This window comes from Anguilla anguilla, chromosome 12, assembly GCF_013347855.1.
Source record: "Anguilla anguilla isolate fAngAng1 chromosome 12, fAngAng1.pri, whole genome shotgun sequence".
In the NCBI taxonomy this organism is placed as follows: Eukaryota; Metazoa; Chordata; class Actinopteri; order Anguilliformes; family Anguillidae; genus Anguilla; species Anguilla anguilla.
Window position 1 is genome coordinate 28,132,395 of NC_049212.1, and position 26,950 is coordinate 28,159,344.

At 36.6% G+C, this 26,950-nt stretch overlaps 1 protein-coding gene across 2 annotated transcripts in view; it reads right to left on the reverse strand.

The window, feature by feature from the left end:
- lsamp (limbic system associated membrane protein) overlaps positions 1-26,950 on the reverse strand; it is an 869,619-nt gene that overhangs the window by 268,232 nt on the left and 574,437 nt on the right. The window lies entirely within an intron of this gene.

The following is a 26,950-nucleotide window of genomic DNA, read 5'->3' on the forward strand; positions in this document are numbered from 1 at the left end:
TTAACCTGGCCATTGTGGTCTAGAGGCTTACCAGTGGTCATTATGTTGCAGCGAGCCTTCTGAGGTTATGCTGGTGTAGTCTTCTCTTTATGATAGTCTTTGACACATCCATACATACATCCTGGGGAGTGTCTTGATCTGGTCAACAGTTGAAAAATGTTTTTTCTTCACAAGAAAAAAATACCACCACAGTAGTGTTCTGTTGGTCTTCCAGATTATTTGCCATTGCTGAGGTTGTAAGTGTGTTCACAGGGGAAATGTAACAGATGTTTTAGGTGGATGCATCAAGCTTAAAAAGCAGTTTCAAGTTAAACATGCAGAATTGCGCTCTGTTTCCAAAGAACAGTGGGAGATTTCAATAAATATTTCGGGAGATATTGCCAAAAATCTGTTTTGGCTATATGAAAGTTTTTTTTATCGGAAGCGTTTTTCTGTTACTGTATTATGTGTGTGTGTGTGTGTGTGTGTAGGAATCCAAATGTATGTAATCGTTAGCAGTCTTTTAGTGACTAACATATTGTATAGTCTTGGTATAGCATGCAAGCTTTGTTGGGATTGCTAGCCAGGTAGATTTTTAAAAATGCTTTGATTAATGCACACAAAACATTAATGTTACATATAGAGCAGCTAGGGAAGATTGCATTAATAGACTTCTTTCATTATCCTTATTGGAACACTGAAAAGCAGGGCCATTTGTAAACATAACATGTGATGCCAGTGCTGATCAGGCAGGTTAACAATGCTTCTGATACAAAACTCTTTACGATTTATGGCATAAATATATTGAGTGTGCATCGCATATGCACACACATGCACAGAGTTACTATTATAATGGTGTTCTGACTGTGTAACTGATGTGTAAGTACAGTTACATGTCCTACGTGACTACAAAAAAAGACAATTTGCATTAATGGCAAAGATTTCTACCATTTACATGCAACAGCTGACAGACAGAATTAATAATATTGAATATTTATTTATTTATCATTTTTGTGCATATATATATATATATATATTCTGCTGTTTATGGGTATATCAGCAAGGTTGGTCAACCTGCCTCTGGTCTGTGCAGGAGTCAGCTGTTATTGAATTCTGACTGAACCCTGTTCTCACAAACCAACTGACACCATGTAGCTCACACCAAAAATAAAAAATGAACAAAAGCTGAAACATCAACCCTGCAATCTCAGCTGAAAAAATAAAATATCGTACTCCAGCCACAATTTAAAGAAGCACCATGCAAGGAATCATGTCCAGGAAGTTTTGGTGCACTGGTATGTTTTTAGTGATGCACATATTTTGAAGCATATCTGACATTATTCTCTCTTAACAGTTAACACAGCAGGTTTCTCAGCTATAGGCTACATCTCATTGTGTGGCTTTCCATGGGTACCAGAAGAAAACATTGTATATGGAACAACCTAAAGGACTGAAGTCAATAGGAAAATGTAATCACTGCTACCTTTGTGTGTGAGACGAATAAATCAGAAAAAGCAACAATAAAAGCCTACACACCTTTAAGCATGCGTGTGAAAAAACAGACAACTCTCAACAGATATTCAAATAATTGTTGTTTTTATGCACATGGCATAATTGATGCATGCTGTTCTCTAGTATGTTGTTTTAAAATTAGCCCAGCTGTGGAAAGCAGCAATGTCAAAAGAAAGTCACACTGCATTATTTGAGTATCTTTTCTCTTGTATATACTGCCAGCTGCAATTTGAAACTAAATAAACAGGACACTTATCTTGGCAACAGAAGTTGTACAGCACACTCAACAACTGTTGATATTGTATACTAGTATGCATTACATAATTATTAGGAAAAGTAAAAGCATGAGACAGCAGGATAAGTGGAAGATACTCAGAATAATATAGGTAGTTAGCCAACTGCAGCTTTGCTTTCAGCTGAATAATTACTTTTTAAACAGTAAGAAACTGATTTCCACCACTACAAGTAGTTTGAGACTTTTTTCAGTTTGACAGCAGAGCTGCTTGTTTGAGTGCAGTTATAAAGAAAGTGACCAAGGCAGTGGAGGCAATAGATTTAAAGCAAGTCACATTTTTTTGATTGATCACCTTGTGTGGACAGGGGTCCTCAGCCCTGGACTTGGCGAACCACAGAGTTGGCTGGATTTGTTGTTACTTAGGAATTAATTGCTCGGTTAAAGTAGTGACATCTGTTTACTTGGTCTGTGAATGGTTTCTTGATTTTTTAAAATGAGAACAAAAACAAGCACAGCTGCGGCTCCCAGGAGAAGGTTTAAGGGCCACTGGATTAGGTAATTGAGCTACCAAATTTATTATATTTGCATTGTCATAATAATCCAAATACAACAAATTAAGTTGTATGAACTCAAACAGCATGGATTACATAATTGAATTGACAAGGAGTAAAAGTAACTTTTGGTTCACATTCATCTGTAAGTAACAAACCCACATATCCCAGTAGTAAATAACTAATATGCAGCTCCTCACAGCAAAACACACAATAACTTGACAATATAATTGAATACCTTCAATTATGAATCCATAAAAAATGCCTTTATATGCCTAAATGACATTATTACAAATTCTATTTGATTTGAAGCTCTCTGCAAAGCACAGTGTAAATACACTCATAAGTGCCATTGCTACAGTATGCATGTAAAATGGTAGCGTTTACCACAGAATCCAACTGACATCTTTCCATCATTACCACCTGCGGAGTGATCATGAAAGAGAACTGCAAAGATAAATTGAACCAAAGCACTTTGCTTCAAGTCTACCATTTTAAATTATCCAAGCATTCACGGCAGATGATTTTCACATTTTGCATTTGAATTGTAGCCTTTTCACCCGGTGATGTACAAAGTACAATGGTATTATTACAGCCATTTTCTACTATAGAGGTACGTGACTGACTGGCAGATTTAGTCCAATAGCATTACCATTTCTAGCTTTGAGCTGCCGCTGGATCTGCATTGACCTGGTATTAATCAGAATGATTCACTGCTTAGTTTAATGTCTTTATACCTGCTACTGTGCAGCTGGCTCAGAACAGGGTCAAGATTCTGCAGTCCCTGCATGCTTTAACCAAAATGCATGAGTTCACATGGAACTTTGCTTTTCGACATGTCTTCAGGTTACAATCATGCATGTGATTTGAATAAAAGCAAGCATTTAGTATCACCATGGATGCAAATTTTCTAACAGTTGCACCAGTGTCAGTATGTGTTGATATACAACATATTAACACCTTGTAGTTGTCCATTTCAGAATTTACTCTGTGCAGCAAATGCTGCGAAAAAATGCTACCATTTCGATTAATAATTGTGAGAATTGAGAAATGCTTCAGGTGTTTAAAATGTTTAAAATGTAGTGATAACGGTGCATTACTATACTTTGTGTAGATTCACAAGTGCATTTCCAACCTGTGGGAGATAAATATCATTGCACTGGAGTCATTTTAAATTAGATAATGGAATGGCCAATAATACTGTTAAGTTTACTACAAGTGTTACATGTTTTGAGTGCATCTGAAGATCTCTTTGTTTGCACCAGGATTGGTCAGTTTATTTATTTATTTGTTTATTGATTAATTGCCCTGCGGTGCATGTTAGCAACCACATGGAAATATGTGCATGCATGGCCTGGTCAACAAATGAGAGACGGCATATTTTTGTACAACTTTCTTGTTAATTCTCATCCTTAAAAACGAGTTGACTGTTTAAAAAAAAAAATCATTTCTTGTGCATATGAACAATTGATAAATGAAGCCCCATAAGTCTGGCAGCAGGGATTGTTCTCAACTGGCCAAAATCCAAAAGAAAAGCCCAATCCAAGCTCATTTCATTTGAAAACAAAATGAATCAAACTCAAATTGAGTCCAAAGTGCACTTCCTTCTCTGCAACCCACTAGAAAAACCACACACACGCTGCCATTAGGGAAATCGAGGAGCACTGTGTGTCTTATGTAAAATCTGAGGAATTATTGATGCTGTTCTTTTCATGTAAAAAGGCTTAATATGTCCACAAAAACTGCAAGCACATACCATGAGACCTCATATTGAACCGTGGCTCTCTGAATTTGCCGTATAGACCGCGAAACCACGCATTCAAATCAACCACCTATTCAAATCCATGTCTCGCTGGTGGGAGGAAGGGCAGTGCTGACACATTTCTTATTTAAAACAGGACCTTGCTGATATAACATCTTGAAAAGCTGCAAATTTAATGATGTATGTGGTGATTTTTCACATTTATATGTCGTGTGATGACAGGAAAGAAATTTCGTTTTTTTTGTGTAAAATTACCTTTAAAGTGACCTCAGCGTGCAGTTTGCATAGAAGCAGCCGAAACTCCACACAAGTTTATAAATAATATCAGGGGGCCAAGCACTGAAGTCATTTACAGTAGGTACAGTATTGTTTATGATTTTCTATTTTATTTTATTTTACTTTCAGCATCTGCAGCTCTGCAAGAAAAGGTATAAAACCCAGACGGTTCCAAATGCTCATTAACCTGGGCAGGTCTTTGGGCAGGCTGCAATTGACGAGGCCCAATGTGTATCTCTAGGTCACTCTGCAGGGCTGCAGAGTCAAATATGATAGCTTTAGAGGCCATGTAATCTGTGCTGGGCTGACTCTGACTGTTACAAAAGGGGTGGCCATTTTGTGCTCACTCCTATGAAAAAGAGCTTAGTGTATATATGTCATGTGACCTGCAAGTGACTTAAAACACAACTACTTACCATACGTGAACACTAAAATCATATTATCAGGTAAAAATTAACATATTTTTGTACGTATGCATCTGCCTAGAAAATTGTTCCTCATTTACCTCGATACAGGAAGAGATGCAATGTGGACAATTTGTGTTTTTATTTGTTCAGTAGATGGTAGCAAAAGACAGAAATTTAATGGATCAAAATAAATATTTAGAAAACATTGTGGGAAACAGAAATTCTAAATTATACTTATCACAGAACATTTTTTCTTAAACCTTTAAAACTTGAGACTAAATATTAAATAAAAGCTACTATCAAGAGCAAGATTTAAAGGATTTAGTGCTAACACTATTTCTAGCTAGCTAGTATTAATTCACTAACAATCATAGCACAGTAAACACTAGTGCAGCTAGTATTCAGCTAGTATAAGTTACTTAACATTAGCTAACACAAGATACCAGTCCAAGTGCATAGCTACTTACTATCACTGAGCAGGCATACTTTTGGTGAGTAGAGCTAGATACCAAGCTAACTTAGCTAGCATTGTTGAGAGATTTATATAACATGATAACCTCTGTCCTTTGTCTGGCAGGCAGTAAACAAAACATGTGACTAGCTTGCTAGCTATGCTGGGTAGCTAGTGCAAAGTAAACATTCGTCATCACAGCTTCAATTTAGCACAAAATCATACTACCAAAGGTGGTGGTAATCAATTAAGTTGTTGATACATTTCTGGATTGATCTAGAAGGGTATTACACTCTTTTTAAAATTGCTTTCTGGATAATGACATAGCATAGCAGATTAGATTATCTGACATAGCCTAGTATTGAAAGTATTGAGGGTCCAGTAGGAGAGTAGTGTTGAACCTTGTTTATGTGTATAGCATGACTAAACATGTATTTTTAATAAATTGTTTGGGGGAACACAAGCAATCACGTTATGATTCACTCATGCACTACTATACTGCAGCAGGTTCAATCACTGACTTCTTAATCACAATGTGCATATACTGTAACTAATGATGCAACAAATAATGTCAATGCACTTCAGCCCAGCTAAAGTGATATTGACTTACAGCTTTTGAATAGGGTGTTACTCAGTGCTCTTCCTGGTTTTATATTAAATATAAATATTAATTTAATTTTATAGATTTTAATGACTGAATATACTGAGGCGTTGTTTTACATTGTCATTTATTATTTTTATTTATTTATTGAAAACTTGGCTCTGTACTACTTTGTACCACATGGAAATAAAAAGATATTTACAAACAAATGTGATTATATATGTGATAAATATGATATGTAGCATAGGAATTCACTTTTGGCCTTAAAACTTTTAATAGCTTGCAGCAAACAGTGACCCACACCTTTCAGTTCTAATGGACTTTAAAGGCATAGCACTCATTAATGCTCAAAGGAGTGAACATCTACTAGACATTAAATCAATTGCATTGCAGGACAAACTGTATTAAGATAGTCATAAATCCAAGGCCTGGTTCCTGTATTGAACTACAGTTGCCAGCATTAAAATCCAACTCTCAGAATGATGTCATCCACATCATAACATTGATGTTGGAGAAACTAATGGTTAAATAAAAGCAGTGGTCTACCTCATGCTCAGACTATGTTTGCTACAGAATTGGTGTACACATGAACCCACTGAGGAAATTACATGTCCACTCAATTACTGTGCATGCCTTTGAAAGCCTACCAGAATCCTTCTGATAAAAATGTATGTATACGCATTTTAACGAGTAGCCTAAGGACAGGTAGACTAGCCCACAGGTGAATTGTCAACCTATCCTGTCAGTCCCCTTTAAGCCAGCACTGACATTTTTGAGAAAACATGATATTTCAAAGAAAAGTATTTAAGAATATATCATTACATACCAAAAGCCATGGTGAAAGCACAGACATATTTGTTAAAGTGACTGCTGAAATAGCTTTCCTATTTCAGATGTACAAAACGTGTAGCCAGGTATTATTTTTTTACTTAAAAAGTTACATTGAAAAATTGTAAATGTCAAATCAACAATGACAGATCTTATATTTTACTGGGATAGACTATCTTTGATCTCTCTTGGACTTGAGTATGAACTCTGTCATTCTGTCATGTTCAGGAACAGTCTCTTTCTGCACTGGAGTCCATTTTATCTGCAGAGCTCTTTGTGTGGGTGTGGCTATAGCACTGAAATGACTTCAGTGGCCTAACTGGCTGTTTGAAATAGAGGAGAAAATGTAAAAACTTCAGAGAAAAAAATCAATTAGGTAGCAAACTACAGCCTTAAATTGAGTAGCAAAGTAAAGCCTTTAATTGGGTTGCAAACTACAACCTTTCATTGGGTAGCAAACTACAGCCTTTAATTGGGTAGCAAACTACAGCCTTTAATTAGATAGTTAAATACAGGCTTTAATTTGGTAGCAAACTACAACCTTTCATTGGGTAACAAACTACAACCTTTAATTGGGTAGCAAACTATAGCCTTTAATTAGATAGTTAAGTACAGGCTTTACTTTGGTAGCAAACTACAATCTTTAATTGGGTAGCAAAGTACAGCCTTTAATTGGGTAGCAAACTATAGCCTTTAATTAGATAGTTAAGTACAGGCTTTACTTTGGTAGCAAACTACAATCTTTAATTGGGTAGCAAAGTACAGCCTTTAATTGGGTAGCAAGCTATATTCTTTAATTGGATAGTTAAGTACAGCCTTTAATTAGGTAGCAAACTACAGTACTTAATCAGGTACTAAATTACAGCCTCTAATTAATGGATCTTTTATTGTATGGAGAATTCATTAAAACATGTTTTATTGTGTACAGAAAATTGCCCATTGAATGTTTATTTCCTGTTTAATGTTCACGTTTTCAGCAAATTTCATTTTCTGAATGTTATTGGCCATCTTCAGAAAAAAAATAAAAAATAAACAAATGAGCAAAACAGTGCTGGTGTCACACAGGAAAGTACCAATTTAGGATGCAACTGTTTTTAGATAATTTCATGAGGATTCACCGTGACACTTTTCCCTCCTGTATAATCAAACAGTTTAATTTCCAAACATATTCTTTTGTGATTATGATACACAGTTTGGAGAAGAAGAAAAAACAAACTGGAAAAAGTATCATCATAAATCTTAACTATAACTTTTTTTTATAACTATACGTTTTAGAACAATTCATACTGAAACCATTCAGGCTAAATTGTTCTTGCAATAGCATTTTAAGGCCATTTCAGTGACTTAGTTGCTGAGCATTTAAACTACTTGCGTCTGTGCCTGCCAAAATATATAGTAGATAGAAAAAAGCTTTGTCAGTCAGAGATTATGTATATAGTGCTACCTGTCATTCTAATTCCTATCAGCCAAGTGGAAACTGGAATCATTAACTCTACCAGGCAAACTGTGCAAACCATTATGCAGTAGGCCTACAGATAAGCAGTCATTGTCAGGGAAAAAAAAACACAGGCTACAGCCTTAGCTACACCCCATGTACTAGCCACATCTGAGACTGCTGACAATTCACCAGAAAGAAAAAATAATTATATATAATATATATATATATACTTGGTTCAAACAGAGTTCAAAATGAAGAAAACCCATTACATTTCATGATAAATCCTATTCATTCTGCCATCATGTTGATTCAAATTCCGAAAAATGGCCACCCTAGAACTGAGTGCAACTTAACTTGGATGTCACTGGCTGTATTCTGGTTGACACCGGCAATATTGAAAACTCCATATGTTAGCAGCACAACTGCTACTGAAATGCAGACAGTGGAGCCATGTTTCTAGAAGCTAGGATTCTTACCCATATGAACTACAAACTTCTAAAACTGTAATGTAAGAATAAATAATGAAAATAAAACAGTTAATTCACTCTTTTTTCCCGATTAATATATTGCGCTCGAGCAGTCTTTATCTTTTGAGTACCTGACTAGTTATGCCCATTCCTTGTAAAAAAATAAGTGCAGCTATTAGTGTAAGATATAATGTAACATACTGTATTTACAACGGGAGCTCCACAATGTTTGAGGCAAAGTCTCTTTTTTTTCTTTCTTAATTTGGCTCTGTACTCCACAGCAAACTTTGATTATTAATACAGCCTCTTGATTGAAGGCCTCATTTCTGGTAATTGTTCCCATTGAGATGGTAAAAGTTCTGGATAAACGTCTGCTCCAGAAGTTCGATGGGCAGTTTGGACCTCAAATCAGAGTGGAGTTGGCAGTGTGCTTTCCCTCAAACTCTGAGTGTGAGCAGTGACAGCACAACATGTAGCACAAGACAATAAGGAGAATCTGAAAGCTATTAATTAATAAATTGTTTCTGGTAAATGGCATTGTGCACTGTGATTACTTGCACTGTGAAATGTTCAGTGTAACTCTGATTACTTCTAACTAATAGAGCGCATATGGTCCCCTCTGGACACAAGCACTGTTTATTTATTCAGGACTGAGAGTCCCAATTATCAGGCTTTTTGAAAGGATAGACAGACTGTGGTATCTATATTATCAAGCTTTTTGAAAAAGGCTAATTGTGATACCATCAAGCTTTTTGATCGTATCACAGTACACTTTCTTATTTCTACACACTAAGAAGATTCTTTACACTACCCACAAACTCAAAAGTCTCAGATTGACAAGCCACAAGTCCAAGGAAGGCAGAGATTGCAGAAAACTTGATTTTGAAAAATTGTATTATTATTTTAAAAATACTTTTCAAAGGTTATGGTTTTTTACAATTATATAAAATGTCATACGGACCTCATGGTAAATAAATTAGTTACAGTAAATGTCTAGCCTATTGTATGCTGCTTCACCCCATACAATGTATCAAATCAAATAATAAAAAATAAAAAAATCAAATAAAAAATGGTCAGTCAGTCAGTCATGGTTCACGTTGATTACCGTATCTGTTGAAGAGTTCTCAATAGGCCTGAAAATTCAGGCCTGGCCTAACCTGGTCTGAGTGAGTTGAAGCACGAGCCTGACCCATCCCGAAAAAAATGAGAGTTGGTGATTGCCAGAAAACCGCTGTGCAACTTGCATAAGCTCAGACTGCGCGCAAATAGGGCAGAGCATTGCAAGACCTAATGTGGGGTAAAATGTAACACAGACTTTTTAGGTAGATACATTAAGCTTGAACAACATATTTCAGGTTATAGAATTTTTACCTCTTTGTCTCCAACGAATGGTGGGAGGGTTCAATAAATATTTTGGGAGATATTGCCAAAAGTCTGTTGCCGAACTATCTCTAATAATATTTTCAGAATTGAGCCAAATACGAAAACCGTTATTTCCCTGCTATCCACTACGCAACAAGGAGGGAGAGCAGGTACGGCACAAGATTGATTAAAACACACACCCATGATCAAAAACTATGTTAAAAAAGAAGCTTTATATTAAAACATCCACATGAATTGGATGACTTGGATATCGTTAATATCCTTATTTGTCTGTTTTGTGTTCATTTAAAGCTGACAGCTTTTGTTTTGAGCAGTCTCAGCCCATTTTACAGAAAACAAGTGATTGGATTTTACTTATGTTTTTAAAGTTTGTCATGATGTTGGTAATACATTTTTAAGATTTATTTATTTATTTATTTTTTAAACAGGATTCAACTTGCTTATTGTTGTGTATTTCGCTCTGTATTAGTTACAGCAAACGGGTTTCTGGGTGAATAAGCAGATGCATTTTAACCACCAGAGAAAGTCTGAGAGTTTGATTGTCTCAAAAAGTACCAATCAGCACAATGGACAGTGCTGACATTTTTTTTGTTGCGTTTTTACTGTTTGGCCAAAGTCAATTATCGTAAATTCTTGGGCTCGGGCTGACATTGTGAACTCTTATCTGTTGTAAGCAAGAGACAGACCCCAAATGAAGTATAAATCAAGTGCGTTAAGGGATCAAGGGACCCCTAATACAGTTAGGTTGGAAGAGGCTTGCATGGTCAGTCTTGGCATGGACTCCTGAACTATGAATGGAATTTCTCGTATATACAATAGTACTTGAATTAATCTCATAGGCTGGAACAACAGTTCTTTGTCTCTGAAAACTATATAAACTCATGTACTGGATTTTATATTTTTGAAGACTGTAATTGTACCTCTTCCCAACAGGTCATTTTATTAAAACATCATTTTTTATCTTTATCTGCAACACCATCCTACGCTATCATTTTATTCTTTTCTGCCAGCAAAGAACACTATTCACAAAATTTACTGCATGCAAAAAAATCATACCGAAAACTAGAAATACTGCCTCGCGGTTGTATGCCTTCACCAACCAAGGCATCTATTTATTTTGGTAGATGTCCTCATGAGTTTTTATTATTAGTATTATTATTATTATTATTATTATTATTATTATTATTATTATTATCATCATCATCATCATCATCATCGTTTGCTGATTTAAGTCAAAAGGGGGTAGACAAGTGACTTGAATTAAGTCAAAAGGAGCTAAACAAATGACCTTATTTTTAAATCAAAAACACTTTTGTATTTAAGAGGTGTTTTCAGTTTGTAACACTTTAATGAGTATTTCCTTTTACCTTAATTTGAAAGTATAAACTCACTGTAATTTGAACCGTCAGATCAACAACCAGATTTGATTTTACCATATATTTCTTTATCAAAAACCAATTCTGATGTTCACTACACATGAACTGTTTATCATTTAGTAAAATTGCTTCAGCTCAGACTGAAGGAAATACAAAAAATGAATTCCCAACAGTGAAATGCACCATGGGAGTGTGCTTCTTTATATTCCTAATTGTAACATACAGATAATTTGTTTATCAACTAATTTTGAATTTGTGTATGAAATTATTTGTTCCACTTCATCACCCTGCTTGCTGGTGCTGTGATCATCTTTTAAAATCTGCTCTCTGCTCAGTAGTGTATTTGCTGTAACCATGGAGACCAATTATTCAGTAACTTTATTTATTCAGATTTGCTCATTTTAACCCAAAGAGAATCAGAATTCAGTTAAGGCACTGTTGCAGTATATACTTATTACACAATAATAAAAAAGCAATACCGAAGCATTATGCCTTAATATCATTACTACATACCCATTACACATCTATAAACGATGAAAAGAATTAGCACACTGCTCACAGAGGTTTAAATAAATGACTCAGACAATAACGACTGACTGCTCCCCTAACTGGGCTGATAAGGTGTGTAAGTATTTCACTGTTCATGACTCTTTTAACATGCATATGTTACCATACAAATGCACAACTAAAAAACAACATTAGGTTCACAATTATTCCATCACATGAAGCTGTAATTAAATAAATAAATAAATAAATAAATAAATCTGCTTCAAACCACTGCACCACTAGTGCTATAAAAGGTGCCAAGGACTAAAAAAATGACCATGGGATTTATTAGCCACCAAGTGATCTTTAATGAAGTAGTACTTTCCAGGGATCTAAAGCTGCCTTTTTTTAAGGCCCATCACTCAAACGGTTGATTGTCATAGTTTAACAAAATGTTGTTTTTTTTGTCACTTGAAAAAAAGATGGATTATTCTCACTCAGTTTCCTTTAAGTCATATTAATTCATTTTTCAGTTTTTAAAAGGCTGCATTATTTTCACCCAGTTTTAAAAGGCTGTGTTATTTCCACTGAAGTTGCTCAGAGCTGCATTGCTCCCACTTAGTGTAATTTCTGGCAGTTTTGTTGCTGAAACTTTTCTGCCATATCATTTATAGCACTGTCTATACAGGCAGTCTATCGGACCTGTATGATTCAGCTCTGAAAACACAAAGAAACAATATCAGCTCTTATAATTTGTATTTTTATTTTTTTCAGCCAAACTTTACAATTAGCCATATGCTGAGGTATTATGAAGACCAAAGTACAGACTAAAGCCTGAAGTAGTGGAAATGCAGGTCTGCAGTTTACAGGGATGTTCTGAACAGCAGCTGTTGAAGATTACTTTCGGAGTGCTCTAAACTGGTTAAATGAAGAACTACAAAGATGCAATACTCATAACAATACAGTACATATGTTTAATTGCTTTATAAAACCTTCAAGCACATATTTGAAATGATTTGCAATTCAAATGATCGATAATAAGCCTTAAATACAGTATATGTCCAATTGTTTAGAATATTTTGGCAACTGAATGAAGGTAACACATTAAACAATCCAATGGTCCATTGAAACATCTCCTACAGTCCATGTAGTAAAATATTGCCTTTAAACAAGACAAATGCACCCACTACTATGTAGTTTTCCAGTATTAGGATTGTGACAATGAACATGTTATCAAAAAAAGGTTTGCATGGTCCACATGGCCATCATGTGTTGAGTGAGTAAAAATGAAAAATAGAAGGTCAAAGGCTCCGTAGCAGCCTATATGGTCCACAGGGGCTACCGCACAGGTGTTAGGGCAGAGGGATCTGTCTGGGTGAGAATTCTATGCATATTCCTCAATGAGTTCCGATTGCCCTTTAGGAAAGCCATTAATTCAATGTCCAATGGCGCTGGTTAAGAAACAGTTTATCTGTGAAAACAGTAGTGCATCTTGAGTGTGCAGCTCCGAAGCCAGAGGGGGGGTGGACTTAGGGGAGAATGACAAAGAGAAATATTGTGCAAAATGAACCGCAATCTTTCAGGATGTCAAACTAAGCATAGTCGAGCACCTCCAGGGAACAGGTCAGCTTAAATTTTAAAAGGTCATGTGGGTTGTTTTTTTTTTTTTTTTTTTCCAAGCAGAATTCAGTTTATTCGGTTATTCAGCTTGTTGAATGGTACTACATTTGATTTCCTTTTTAAAATAATTACTTCTTAGATTTCGTTTATTTCCTTTCTTTGCGTTTCTTGATCAGCTCCACGCATGTGACGCCTGAGCGGCAGGATTCTTGAGCCCAATAAAAGGGTGCAGCAGCATAACAGCCAGATGCTGCTGCTCACAGCCACCCCAGAAAAAAAAACAAACAAACAAAAAAGAAAAACATGGTTCATGAATCCACAAATCCGACAGGAATGAAAAAATCTAAATGATCATGGGGGGCATGAGCTTTTATTCAGGGGTGAATATAAAAAAGTCTTCAGGCCCACAGAGACCCTGATGGACTTATCAGGACTGTAAAGGAGAAAGAAGGCAATGAAATCACAGCAACATGACGGATTAGACTCTAAGGATGAACCCACGTCCAACTCAGCAAGACTTAGTGATGCAATAAAACAGACCCAAATCCATTGCAGCCCAGCCTAGGCAAGCTTCATAGTATTCTCTGTTTATCAATGACAGTTGCAAGTAATCACCAAGAGTATTTCCTACATTGAGTTTAACACCATCTTGTAGTATCTTGGCAATGGACAGACAAAGGGTCAGCGTGGGTGTGGTAACAAGGTCAATTATCCCTTTTCAGTAGTTAGGGAATGACTGTGAGATTCCGTAATTGTCTCCATATATCAGTGTTCTAGAGTGCAAACGGGTTTATTATCTCAGACAACAGCTAGACTGCTCTTCCTAAGACAACAAACCTGAGCAGCTGAGGGGAACTAATACAATGAGGGTACTGTTCCATGTTAAAGTACCATTAAATAACTCTCATTTGATTCTAAATAACTTGCCACTGCCTGAAACCCTACAAACGCTCGATTCACGTTACGCCATGTGAACTGCAATGGCATTAGTAGTGGAAGACTAATGTGATTGAATGAGGAATACCAGACTGTATTTCATTCTTACAGAAAACTGTCTGCATAAGAAAGGATTGCACAATGCACAGACAATAGGGTTGTATCCCAGGAAGAGATGAAATTGATAAATGTTCTGGGATCTTAATGTCACCAAAACTAAGGAATTGTTTGTATCTCGGGAAACAGAAAGAGAGCACTGTTTTGATCTCAACTGCAGAGGTTTAAAGTTTATACTGAAGACTCATACAAATGCTTAGATACTTTTTTAGATTAAAAAAAAAAAAAAAACAGGACATAAGGGGAATACCAAAACTGTGTCTAGACAAGGCCGGATTTTAACTCTAAAAACATCTTCTATGGATAGCATCACATATTGTTGCATCTGTCTTCTCTTTTTTTTGATGATTTGTTTGGATCGTTGTTGCAATTTGTTTCCTCGAATACTCAGTCTTAATTTATCAAACCATTGCACATTTCATTCCGATTACCAGTATCAGAAACGGCAGCTTTGTAAGAAGTGCATTTAAATATACCGCATGAGGGTATTTGAAAAAATTCTATTTTACAATTCATTCAAAAACATTGATAATTATATTAAAGAACTGCTCATAAAGACTAGAGCCCTTTGGGTTCAACTGGGGTTATCAGTACATTTTGAGAATACTGGAGAGCTGGACAGCAACCGTTAGAAGCACATGTGGCAGCAGTTTGCTTGTTGTATTAACTCTGATGTCCACTGAGCAAATGGCAATATCAGGCCTAATTAAATTTTATACCATGCGACTAATTCATTGGATAATTCATTCATTCATAATGCAATTTAGTCCTACTCTAGGTCGGTTTACAAAAAAAAAAAAAAAGTTATTAGAATTTCTTCCAAAGAATTACCTAATTTGAAATAATTTACTCTTTTGTTTCATTGTCAAAGTGTTTCATTTCATTTATCATGTCATATCAGTTCATTTGCTGAAACATGGCAAACATGGCTCATCAGTTCATTTGGTAAATGTGGAGCTTGCTTCACTGTGTTTCCGAAGAACATTTGTACTGTGAGCCAAATTGAAAGAAAAATGTTTATTCAATCAAGGCCATAATGATCTGACCCACGGACACAAAGTAAGGAAGCTACCCACCCACCCTGCATGCTAAAGTACCAATAATAAGCGCAATGCTTGAGCTTACTTCAAACAGCTGCATTGGATTCGCCTTATTTGCTCATGAGAAGGATGTTTATCTGAAATATTTTTACAATTGTTACCACGGTGGATTTTGATTGCCAGACTGTCTTGTGATTTAAATATGTGGGTTATTTATTGTGCATTGGGCATGTAATAAAATAAAATAAGTGTCATTAAAGAAGTAATTATGTAAGAAGTAATAATTCATGATGATGTAGATTTTTAATAAATAATGTCAGTTTTGAATTAATATATTTTCTATTACTTTTGGAGACTTATTTGAAGATATTAAGATGGCAGTCACAGCTTTGAAAAATAAAATCTAATTTGTCCTAATGTGCACTGGAATGTTTTATAACATATTCATAGGGAATTTAAAATGTTAAAATTACAGATAGCAAATTATATATAATATATGGTTGCAATATATAATTCAAAATAACATAATTTCAATGGCAGCATACTAGTATATGTACCAGTACCAGTACCAGTACCAGATGGGTCAGTCAGGACCGTACCAGTACCAGCTGGGCCAGTCAGGACCATACCAGTATGTGTACCAGTACCAGCTGCACAAGTCAGAACCGTACCAGTACCAGCCAGGCCAGCCAGGACGATATACATATATACATATATATATATATATATATATATATATATATACACCGATCAGCCACAACCTTAAAACCTGCATTTTTCTGATTTAATATTTTATTTTCTCTGTTTGTAATCAAACAATTCACACATGGTCAAGGCGCAGACTCAGAGCTTTTATTAGAGTATTCTTATACATTTTGGTTTCACCATGTATTAATTACAGCACTTTTTATATGTAGTCCCCCATTTCAGTGCTTTAGACAAATTAACATAATGTCAAATAAAAGAGTCATGTTTTGTATTTGGTTTGCATGTGGTTTTAAAAATGCAGGTGGTTTTAATGTTGTGGCTAATCGGTGTGTATATATATATATATATATATATATATACACACACAGTGTATCCCATAACAAAATAAAAAAAACGGCAGCAAAGTTGTCAGAGAACCATGTCAGGAAAGGAAAAACTTCTATAAATCTATAAAAAAGCTGTTCATTTAACTGGATGGCCATTAAATAATGAGTTATTGCCATTATTATAAATGGCTTTGACAGTGTTTTGAAAGGGTGAAATCCTATAAATTTTATCATTTTACTGTAAAAATATAGTTGTTTTTTTTTTTTTTTTGCAGTGCATTATAAGGACACAAAGATCCATGCAACTTACTGTCAATATATTTACACCAAACTGCCTTCACATGCACAGCATACAACAGCCTGAGGGCTCCCAGCATTCATCATTTAAAAATCTGACATTTTTTGGAATGTGCCGTTTATCTTTGCTGAAGGTTTGTACTCAGATACTGTTCTCCAAATGTCAGATCCATCCCTCCAAAGCTTCAGAATGTGCTGAAATGCAGTGTAAAAGTGGGAATAGAGCACCCTTCATATACTGTATGTCATTTAATTCTGATTCTACAGGTGCAGAAAGGTCTCTGTCTATAACAGAAGGCTTTTAAAGCGGCCAGATAAAGTTCAAAAAGACTTGGATATGGTGAGCACTGATGCCTGAGTTCTGTTCAGCCAGGCTTTGTATGGTGGTATTTCATGGAGAGAAAGGTGTATGCCGATTAACTCAAGAGCACATGTTTATCATAGCTTATATGGAGCACATCCTCATTGAATTTAAGCATGAACTGATGAACTGGTGGAATTTATGGTCTGAATTTTGGGACACAATGCTTGGTAAAACTTTCCACAGAACTAAACAGCAGTAGCCAATCAAGTTTGAGATTTTTTTAAACTTCATTTGGGACAACAAGAAAAACCCCATACAAAAATAATATGGTTGAGTGGGCCATTCAAGGATTCAACATTAAAATGATCTGATAATTGTGTTACAGGAATTCCAAAGCATTATACAGGCATACAGGCAGTTCTGAGTGGAGATGAAAGCCATGAGTTGCAGGGAATGACCAGCTAATTCCTTATGGTCCTTAGACCGGAAAATGGTCTGCAGCTCCTAGATATCCTTAAATTGAAATGATAAATCCAACCAAAGCTGTCCACAGGTCCTAGTGTGTCAATCAGTTAACCTGGCATTTCACACTCCAGGTCGGCTCAATACAAATGTAATAAGCCCTGCACCACCACATTCTCCAGCAGCCAACCAATGGCCCCCTACAAACTGTGCAGATAACTCAATCAGCTGTTACAAACATGCTCAAATAACCATAATCAACCATCATCACCTGTAGACAAGGGCAAGTCACTTCATAATGTAGCATGCTGTGCACGTTTTATGAATTTGTTCCATGGCATGTAGCCATGTCATTCATTTTGAATACCACACAATGCTAATGGAACACTCATAGCCCTCATCTTGGATACCATGCAGTAGTGATACAGTAGCCATAGCCCAAATTTTGAATACCAAGCAATTCACCTGAATCAATATTTACAGTACTTAAAGAGCACTTCAGTATCAGCCTCATACCTCTTCCATCTGATACAGTATTTACTTAAAGAGCACTTCAGTCTCAGCCTCATAATCCTTTCACCTGATGCAGTGTTTACTTAAAGAGCACTTCAGTATCAGCCTCATAACCCTTTCACCTGATGCAGTATTTAATTAAAGAGCACTTCAGTATCAGCCTCATAACCCTTTCACCTGATGAAGTATTTAAGGAGCACTTCAATCTGAGCCTCAAATCCTTTAACATGATGCATAATTTATATAAAGAGCGCTTCAGTCTCAGCCTCATAACCATTCACCTGATGCAGAATTTGCCTAACAAGCTGAACTGTACTGTAGAATAAAGTCCAAATACAGGGAATTTTTTTTTAATATAAAAAAAGAAGCTTTTTTATGACTATGTTTGTATGACTATGTTTAATGTGCAATGTGAATTGGATGCTGCGCTATGTTCCTATATAAATTGATTTATATACTAGGGTTCCTTTTTTATTTGTTGAAAATAATTTCTTTCTGATTTTGTTGGCTTGTTTTCTTTTTTTTTTTAAGAATGATTCAGTTACCATATGCCCTTACCTTCAATATAATTAAATTCAAGTGTTTTACTTTTACAAAAACACAATTTGGAGAATCCATAAATCACAAAAATTAATTATTAAAAATATCTTTAAAATCACTGAAAAATAAGTTGAATCTGCTATTTAAAATTAAGGTTGACTGTTGAGAATGGATTGAGTCTAACTCTAAATATGTTGCTTCTGATAGAAAATTTTGTGAAAACCCATGCCTGAACATGTCTAAGCCACATACCTTCCAATATTCAACGTAGCACAGTAGCAAAGTTTAAATCTAAAGTCTACATCTTTCTTTTTTTACCACATGATTAATCTCGCCAAAGCTGGTGATGCACATTTTTCTTTTGCATACTAAAAAGTACATTTTCCATTTCCATGTCACATGATCTTTCTCATCACTAAATGCGCCAATGTCAGATCAATAAGGTGATGTAACTGTGTACCAGATGATGTCATCGCTTCCTGTTTCTGTAGGCAGAACAAAATCTAGTCTCGTTCTCAGACCCCTCACCCCTGGGTTAAGATATTAATGCAACGTATTCACACGGCTCATACTTTGCCATTCTCAAAGCAATTCTAGACATAATTAAACTTATGTTTTCCAAAAAAAAAAAAAAAAAATCATTCCAATACGTCAGAAAAAAGCTTCACCAGACTCCTTTTTCCTCTGAGTGTGAGTGGTTCACAGGTCACAGCCTCCAAATGTGACACCTGTGTCTCACATACAGTTCTGCTTTGTGTACTATGAGGCTGCCGGAGAGGCTGCTGCTTGGTCTTTTCAGAAGATAAATCTTCACAACACCCACGACAGGCTATCAGGACAGCAGCACAGTTCACTCCAGGGTCTGCCGAGTCAAAGTCCAGGCTGATAGCTGAAATGCTCTACGGCTGAGAAGATAATTGGTAAATGTGGGTCCTGAAATCGAGAAAATAGCAGGAATATCTCTTGCTATATATAAGGTTTCACTATGTACAGTGATAACAAAAAAGGAGCATAGTGCCCTTAACTACCTCAAATCATAACAGCATACTACCTAAAATTAGTTAATAGGTTGGATTACTAAAACATTTTTGTTTGTTTCCATTTGTATGCTTTTTTTTTTACACATTAAATATAAAACATAAATGTACACTGCTAACTGACATGAACTGGCATTCCATAAAGGCTTGAAATTGTACAGCAGATATTTTAAATGTTAGATGACAGCAAATGTGTTCAAAAAGTATGCTTCTCATATAAAACTCTCTCTTTTCCCCTCATTCAAATTGTATTATTCTTCTAAATTAATGTTATTCAGTATATTAGCAGTAAAATACTAAAATAATGTGAAAATATGAACGTAGAGTAAGTAAATCTGTGATAGCCTTAAATAGCATTAACCCATAATGGACATGCAGAATACTGGTGTATGTAAAATGTTTTTGCTTCCTCCTTTCATATAATGCAAAGGTAGTGCATGTTCTTATTGGGGAGAAAACAGCTGAACGTTTATGAGAGCTGAAGCTATAAATTGTAACATTTCTTTACCTTTGCACAAGCAGTAAGCCCATCAGACATTCATCACAGAGGATTTCTGCTGACATGAGCGAAGATTGCACATATTGATTGCAACCACACAAAGACCACATTCTGCTGAGATGGACAGATGAAGAAAAACAAATGAGTATAATTAATATGTGTGGGACTGGAGGCTGGATAATTAAGATGTTCAATTATAAGAAAACAACAAAGATGAAGTAGTAGAAGATGATGACAATGATGATGAAGATGATGCAGATGACGATAATGAACAACGCAGGTTTGGAGCATTATTTTGTAGCTGTATGAAGCTGTGTCTGTTTGCATGAGATTGGATGGTACAGAAGTAAATTTTTATAAGGAGTGAATGTCAGTGGTCAATGTAGTAATCACAGTGGGAAACCTTGAAAGCTGCAAACTGTCAGTGCTGTACAGGTATGGGGCATGTCCTACTAAGATGTAACTTTGTGGATGGCATGCCTACAGTGTCATGAAAACATATATGTCCCCTTCCTGATTTCCTCGATTACGGCATACTTGTCAACCTGAATGGTTTCGGATCATTAGACAAATGTGAAAAAGTAATTGCTCCCTTAGTTATTCAATCAACCAACTAACCAAATTGCATTGATAATTAGACTCAGCTGATTGAACACAGCCAAACTTGATTGCAGGCAGTCTTTTTGAATCAACTACAATGTTTCTACAAGAATTCTATGCCATGATCAAAGGAAATTCCAGAAGAGATTAGAAAAAATTGTTGAAATATCAGTCTGGAAAGGGTTACAAAGCCATTCCTAAGAATCTAGGATTCCACCGAACCTCTGTGAAAGCCATTACCTCCAAATGGAAAACACCTGGAACAATGGTGAATCTTCCCAGGACTAACTAGCCTGCCAAAATCTCACCAAGGGTTCCGCTACAACTTATCTACAAAGACATAAAAGATATGCAGGCCTCTCTAGCCTCACCTAAGGTCAATGTTCATGACTCCACAATAAGAAAGAGACTGTGCAAAAATGTGTTTCATGGGAAAATATCAAGACAGAAACCACCACTAACCAAGAGAAACGTCAATGTTCATCTCACATTTGCAAAAAAGCAACTGGATGATCCCAAAACCATTTGGGATAATGGACAGATAAGTCAACAGTGGAACTTTTTGGATGGCATGGGTCCCATTATTTCTGGCATAAAGCAAATACAGCATTTCACAGTAAGAACACCATACCAACAGTTAAATGGTGGTGGGCAGTGTGATGGTGTGGGGATGTTTTGCTGCCTCAGGACCTGGATGACTTGCCCTTAATGAAAAAACCATGAATTCTGTTCTGTACCACAAAATTCTTAAGAGGAATGCCTGATCATCTGTCTGTGAGCTGAATGTGAAGTGTAATTGGATTTTGCAGCAAGACAATGCTCCAAAATAAAAAATCAAGTCAATATCTGAATAGCTGAAAAAAATAAGTGGTTTGGAGATGCCTACCAATTTGTCTGAATTAAAGCAGTTCTGCAACGAACCGTGGGATAAAATTCCTCCACAGCAATGTGACAGACGGATATAAAATTACGGGAAGCATTTGGTTGCAATTATTGCTGCTAAAGGTGGTGCAACCAGTTATTCAGTTTAAGGGAGCAATTACTTTTCACATCAACGATATGGGTGTTTGATAACATTTTCAGTAAATAAATTAAATAATACAACACTGTACCATGCAAATAAAAAAAGTCTAAAATTACACCCATACTGTAGGTATTGTTTCCACTCTTCACTTAGATGCTGGTGACAGCTCCGGGGCGGATATACAGAAAATAGAAATAGATGCCATATGAACTGACTCTTCATCAGGGTCCTTCATATTTATCAAACTGGTTTCATCTTTCACGGGCATGATTAATCACCAAAGGACTTGTTCTTTGACAACAGTCTTGGACTTAAACAATGATCAATGGACAACAGACCAGTATTGATTTTCTTTTTTATTTGAGATGTGTCTGCTGAAGAAAATAGAGAACAGAATACTCTGCCTCAAAAACACTTCCCCCAAATTCATTTAAACACGCCTCATACCCTCTCTCTCAAATTGACCTACCACAGCTCATACCCCTTCCAAAATTAATCTAAACACACCCCATACCCCTCCCACAAAAAAATAAATAAATAAAAATATTAATTGACCAAAACACACCCCATACGCCAGGCCCCTTCCCAAAAATCACCTAAACATACATCATACCTCCTCTGTCAAATTCACCGAAACACATTGCATACTTTTCCCCTAATTCATCTAGACACACCCCTCCCGCAAATTCACCTAAACACACCACATATTCCTCCTCCAAATTTACCTAAAGAACCTGCACACCCCTTCCCCAAAATTCACCTAAACACCCCACACCCCTCCCCTAAAATCACCTAATCATATCTCTTAACCTCTCCACCAAATTTACCGAAACACACCTCACGCCCCTCCCCAAAATCCACTGAAACACACCTCACATCCCTTCCCCCAAATTCACCTAAACTCCCCACACCCCTCCCCTAAAATCACCTAAACACACCTCACACCCCTCCCTCAAATTCACCTGAAAGAAAGCGTCAGATAGTCTAGTTTCTGGAAAGTGGAAATGGGCAGATGCCAAAATGTAAACCTCATGGGTGTTATGACACCTTGATCAACATTAGAGCTGGTTTAAGCAACAGCACCAATAACCTTGTGGTGTCCTTGCACTCGTGGATGCTTTGAGCTCTCTTTAAATTAGGCCTTAAATCAGCAGCAGTAAGCTCGTTAGGTGAAGGAGAAGTGCAAAGTCATCATTAACTCATTGACCTAAATTCATCAGCACAGGGAAGCACAGGGCCAATGGTGGTTAAGACCTTGCTGTTCTTGAGAAAAGCAACCATTTCCATTTGAAATGAGTCCAGCATTTAGCGAGCCCTAGAAAGCTTTTGCAAGTCAAGTATGATGCCCTTCACACCTACTCTCTATTTCCACTCTTCTTATTGATTTAGAAAAATATTGATGTCTGTGTCTTCAAAAGGCAGTAACATATGAGCGAACAGAAACAGGGTGTGATGGTTCTGGACAACTAAACGATATCATTTTTTGTGAACTTGCATGTGAAACATGCATAGTGAACTTCAATAACTTGGCCAATATGAGAAGATTTTGTGAAAGCATTTTTCTACAAACAGTTCACGTGTATGTCATCAACAGAAAGGGTTAGTGGGATGCAAAATTACTGTCATTAACTGGAACTAAAAACAAAAACCCCATGTATTTCATAAACTAAAATAAAAGCAAAAATTAGATTATGTGATTTAATTATCATTTTGATTCACCAACTAAAAACAAGTACTCTAAATAGAAACTATACTATAATTATTTAATCTGTTCAGGGTTGTGGGGTTGTGGGGGTGGGAGGGGGTTTGGATCGGGTGAGGGGTTGTGCTGGAGCCTATCCCAGCATACATTGGGCGAGAGGCAGGAATAGACCGTGGACAGGACACCAGTCCATTCATTCCTTGACCAATTTAGACTCTCCAGTCAGCCTAACCTGCATGTTTTTTGGACTATGGGAGGAAACCGGAGTACCTGGAGGAAACCTACGCAAACACAGAAAAGTCCTGGCCAGGATTTGAACCAGGACCTTCTTGCTGTGAGGCAACAGTACTAACCACTGTGAGATCCAGCTGTGAGAGTGTATGAGAGTGCATATTGACAAGAATAAAGTAATCCTTTCACTGTTGACATGATTATGTCAGGAGAAGGCAATACTACAATACTACTACATTTCCACTCTGACCCCCATTGTTCTTATAACACTGGCAAGGAAGTGAAGCGCCAGCATTATGGCTAGCGCTGTATTGCAAAATGGGAGAAGTCCTGTCTAAATCTGACTGGGAGTACTTCGTAAAATTCACTGGTTGACAAATCCAAATGGATTCTTGTTCTAGGCAGTGGGGTAAGTAGCATGAAAACCAAAGGGAAAACTACTACTATAACAACCTCCACTCTTCTGGTTAAGCATAATACTATGTTGGAGCATTGCTGCAGGGATGTGCTTCCATTCAGCCAGGAGTGCATTAGTAAGGTCAGACACTGATTGGGCACAGTTGGCTTTCCAACTGATCCCAAAGGCGTTGTGTGGGGTTGAAGTCAGGGCTCTGTGCAGGTCTTTCAAGTTCTTCCACACCGTTCTTGGCAAAACCATTTCTATATGGACCACACTGTGTGCCCAGGGACATTGTCATGCTGAAACGGGCCTTCCTCAAAATGTTGGGGAATCATCTAGAATGTGATTCTATGCTGTAGCAGATTTGTATTCAGTGGAACTAAGGTGCCTAGCCCAAGCCATGAAAAACAGCCACAGACCAAGGGGTGTCCAGATACGTTTGGCCATATAGTATACATAATACATATGTATGTACACAAGAATACAGAATAAAGCTACAATTTGATTCATTTTTGCAACTGCATGCTATTTTTTTTCATTTTTATAGCTACTGCAAAACATTTAATGTTACACAGTTTAAAACACTATAAGCGTTTTCTGGAAGATATTTTGTGCAGTATGTCATAGAAAATAAAACATTTTCACATTTGTTTCAATGAGACAGATAAAAATATCTCTCAATTGTTTGCACTTTAAATGCTTCATGCTACAGCCTCATTGGAAATGATAAAAGAGGGGTCAGGAAGTATCACCAAACGCTACTATTATCTTCATTGCAATTTTTCAAGCATGTCGCACAATGAGCAGACTATTGAGCATTGAGGTGTGAAACTCCCATTTAAGAGTTCTCCGATCTTTAGCAGCACTTTCTGCTAGTGCACCAGTGGTATTACCCTTTGTTCCCTGCACTGGACTCAGCCAAATGAGCACTTAAGTGCTCATATCGGGACCACAGAATTAATGTAATTTTCCCAATATGGTGTCGCATTGTGTTAATGGTGCAACACAACGTGACTTCCCTCTACAGTCAGTATGACCTATAAATTGCTTTCTGCACTCTGTAACAAGACTGAGAGCAAATTACTCTGACCATTCTATCAATCAATCAATCAAATTTTATTTGTATAGCGTATTTTACAGCAGTTGTCACAATACGCTTTACAGACAACCCTGGCCTAAACCCCCACAGGAGCAAGCCTAAGGCAACAGTGGCAAGGAAAAACTCCCTGTGGCAGATGGGAAGAAACCTCAGAAGGAACCAGGCTCAAGGGGGAAACCCATCCTCCTCTGGTCGGTTCAGGGTGCCGACTGGTGACCAACATGTCAGTCAGGTATTTGAAAAATAATTAAAATACTGTTGCAGGTTCCTCGCTAAGTACACATTTAGACTTATTATGAAATAATACAAAGTTGTGTTTAAAAATGTATGTTTTATTTAATTTTGCTTTATGTAGCATGAATGCATAAAGTTAATGTTCTTAGGTGGTGGGTATTTGTAGCAGATTCAGTTGGTTGAGGATGACACAAGGTGGTGAATATTAATTTCCGGTCCATGCCATCATGCACAGGTCTGAGATTAGTACAGGACATTAACGGACCTCCTGCTTTACACTGTCTGTTCAAACCAAGGGCTAAATAAGCAGGGGGTATAAAATGTGGTTGGGGAAAATGTATGTGTAAATAATGGTGGTGCCCAGCTTTACAAAATAAAAGTGAATTCCATTAAATTGCAGTAAAACTTAATAAAACATTAATGAACTAACAGTGTTGCCAGAAATTCATTGTACTTCTGCCAACTGTACCAATGTGGTCTTACCAATAGACTGAACAGCCTGCTAAAGCAATGCCAAGTCGACAACTAACTGCAAAATGCACAAGCCTCTTCATTTTAACTTCACAGGTGACTTGAGCACTTCCTCAATGGTGGTATGGAATCACATAAAAGAGGCTTTCTCCAGACCAGAATGTTTTGGGAGGTGCTGTGTCTTTTGATCAGCACCATCAAAGTTAAGCCACTTCTCGTACACATAGAATCTTGTTAGGCTGTTCTGGCATTGTTAGACACAACAGAGCATATTTATTTATTTTATGTTGCCGTTAGGTTTATATGTCCCTATTTATTTATTTATTTATACAGAGATAATCTCTAATGTTATGTAATGTTAAATCTGTAGCAAATTGGGATTTGCACTTGGGTGAAATCTGTATTTGCATTTAGTTTCCGCCCGCATTTACACAAGGTTGCAGTTTGCATTTGCACTTGAATTCAGTTTGTAAAGGATGGCCATATCAGCATCAATATTGAGAAATCAAACAGCATATTGCTGATATTGGCCCCAGAATTTCCATATTGTGCATATACAGAAATACAGGAGAAACGCAAAAGTGTCTTAGACAGGTGTTGTGGGAGGCACTGTATCAAGGTAACCATTATTAATAAGTAACTGCACAAACATTTTGCTCACTTGGGAATGTGGATTGCATACCCATTATTTTTAAAGTGAACTGATATTTTAAAGCCATAGAATGATAAAATGTATGGGATGTTGTCGGACGTGTTTGTGAAAAAAAAGAAAGAAAATATATATACTGCTCAGCCACTGACAAATGGGTACAGAAAAAAATGTAAACACAATTTGTTCCACAATATATTAAGTTCTGAAAAGTACTATTTATCTTGTGTTAGGGAACTCTTCCATACATATTTTCAACCGAGGGCGCTAGTGCAAAATACACTTCACAGTGTTTCATTGCTTACACTTTCTGTTTCCAGCAGAAATTCAATTTAGGTGAGATGAGACATTAATGGAATATGAACAAAAACTCACTTATTTTGTCAATT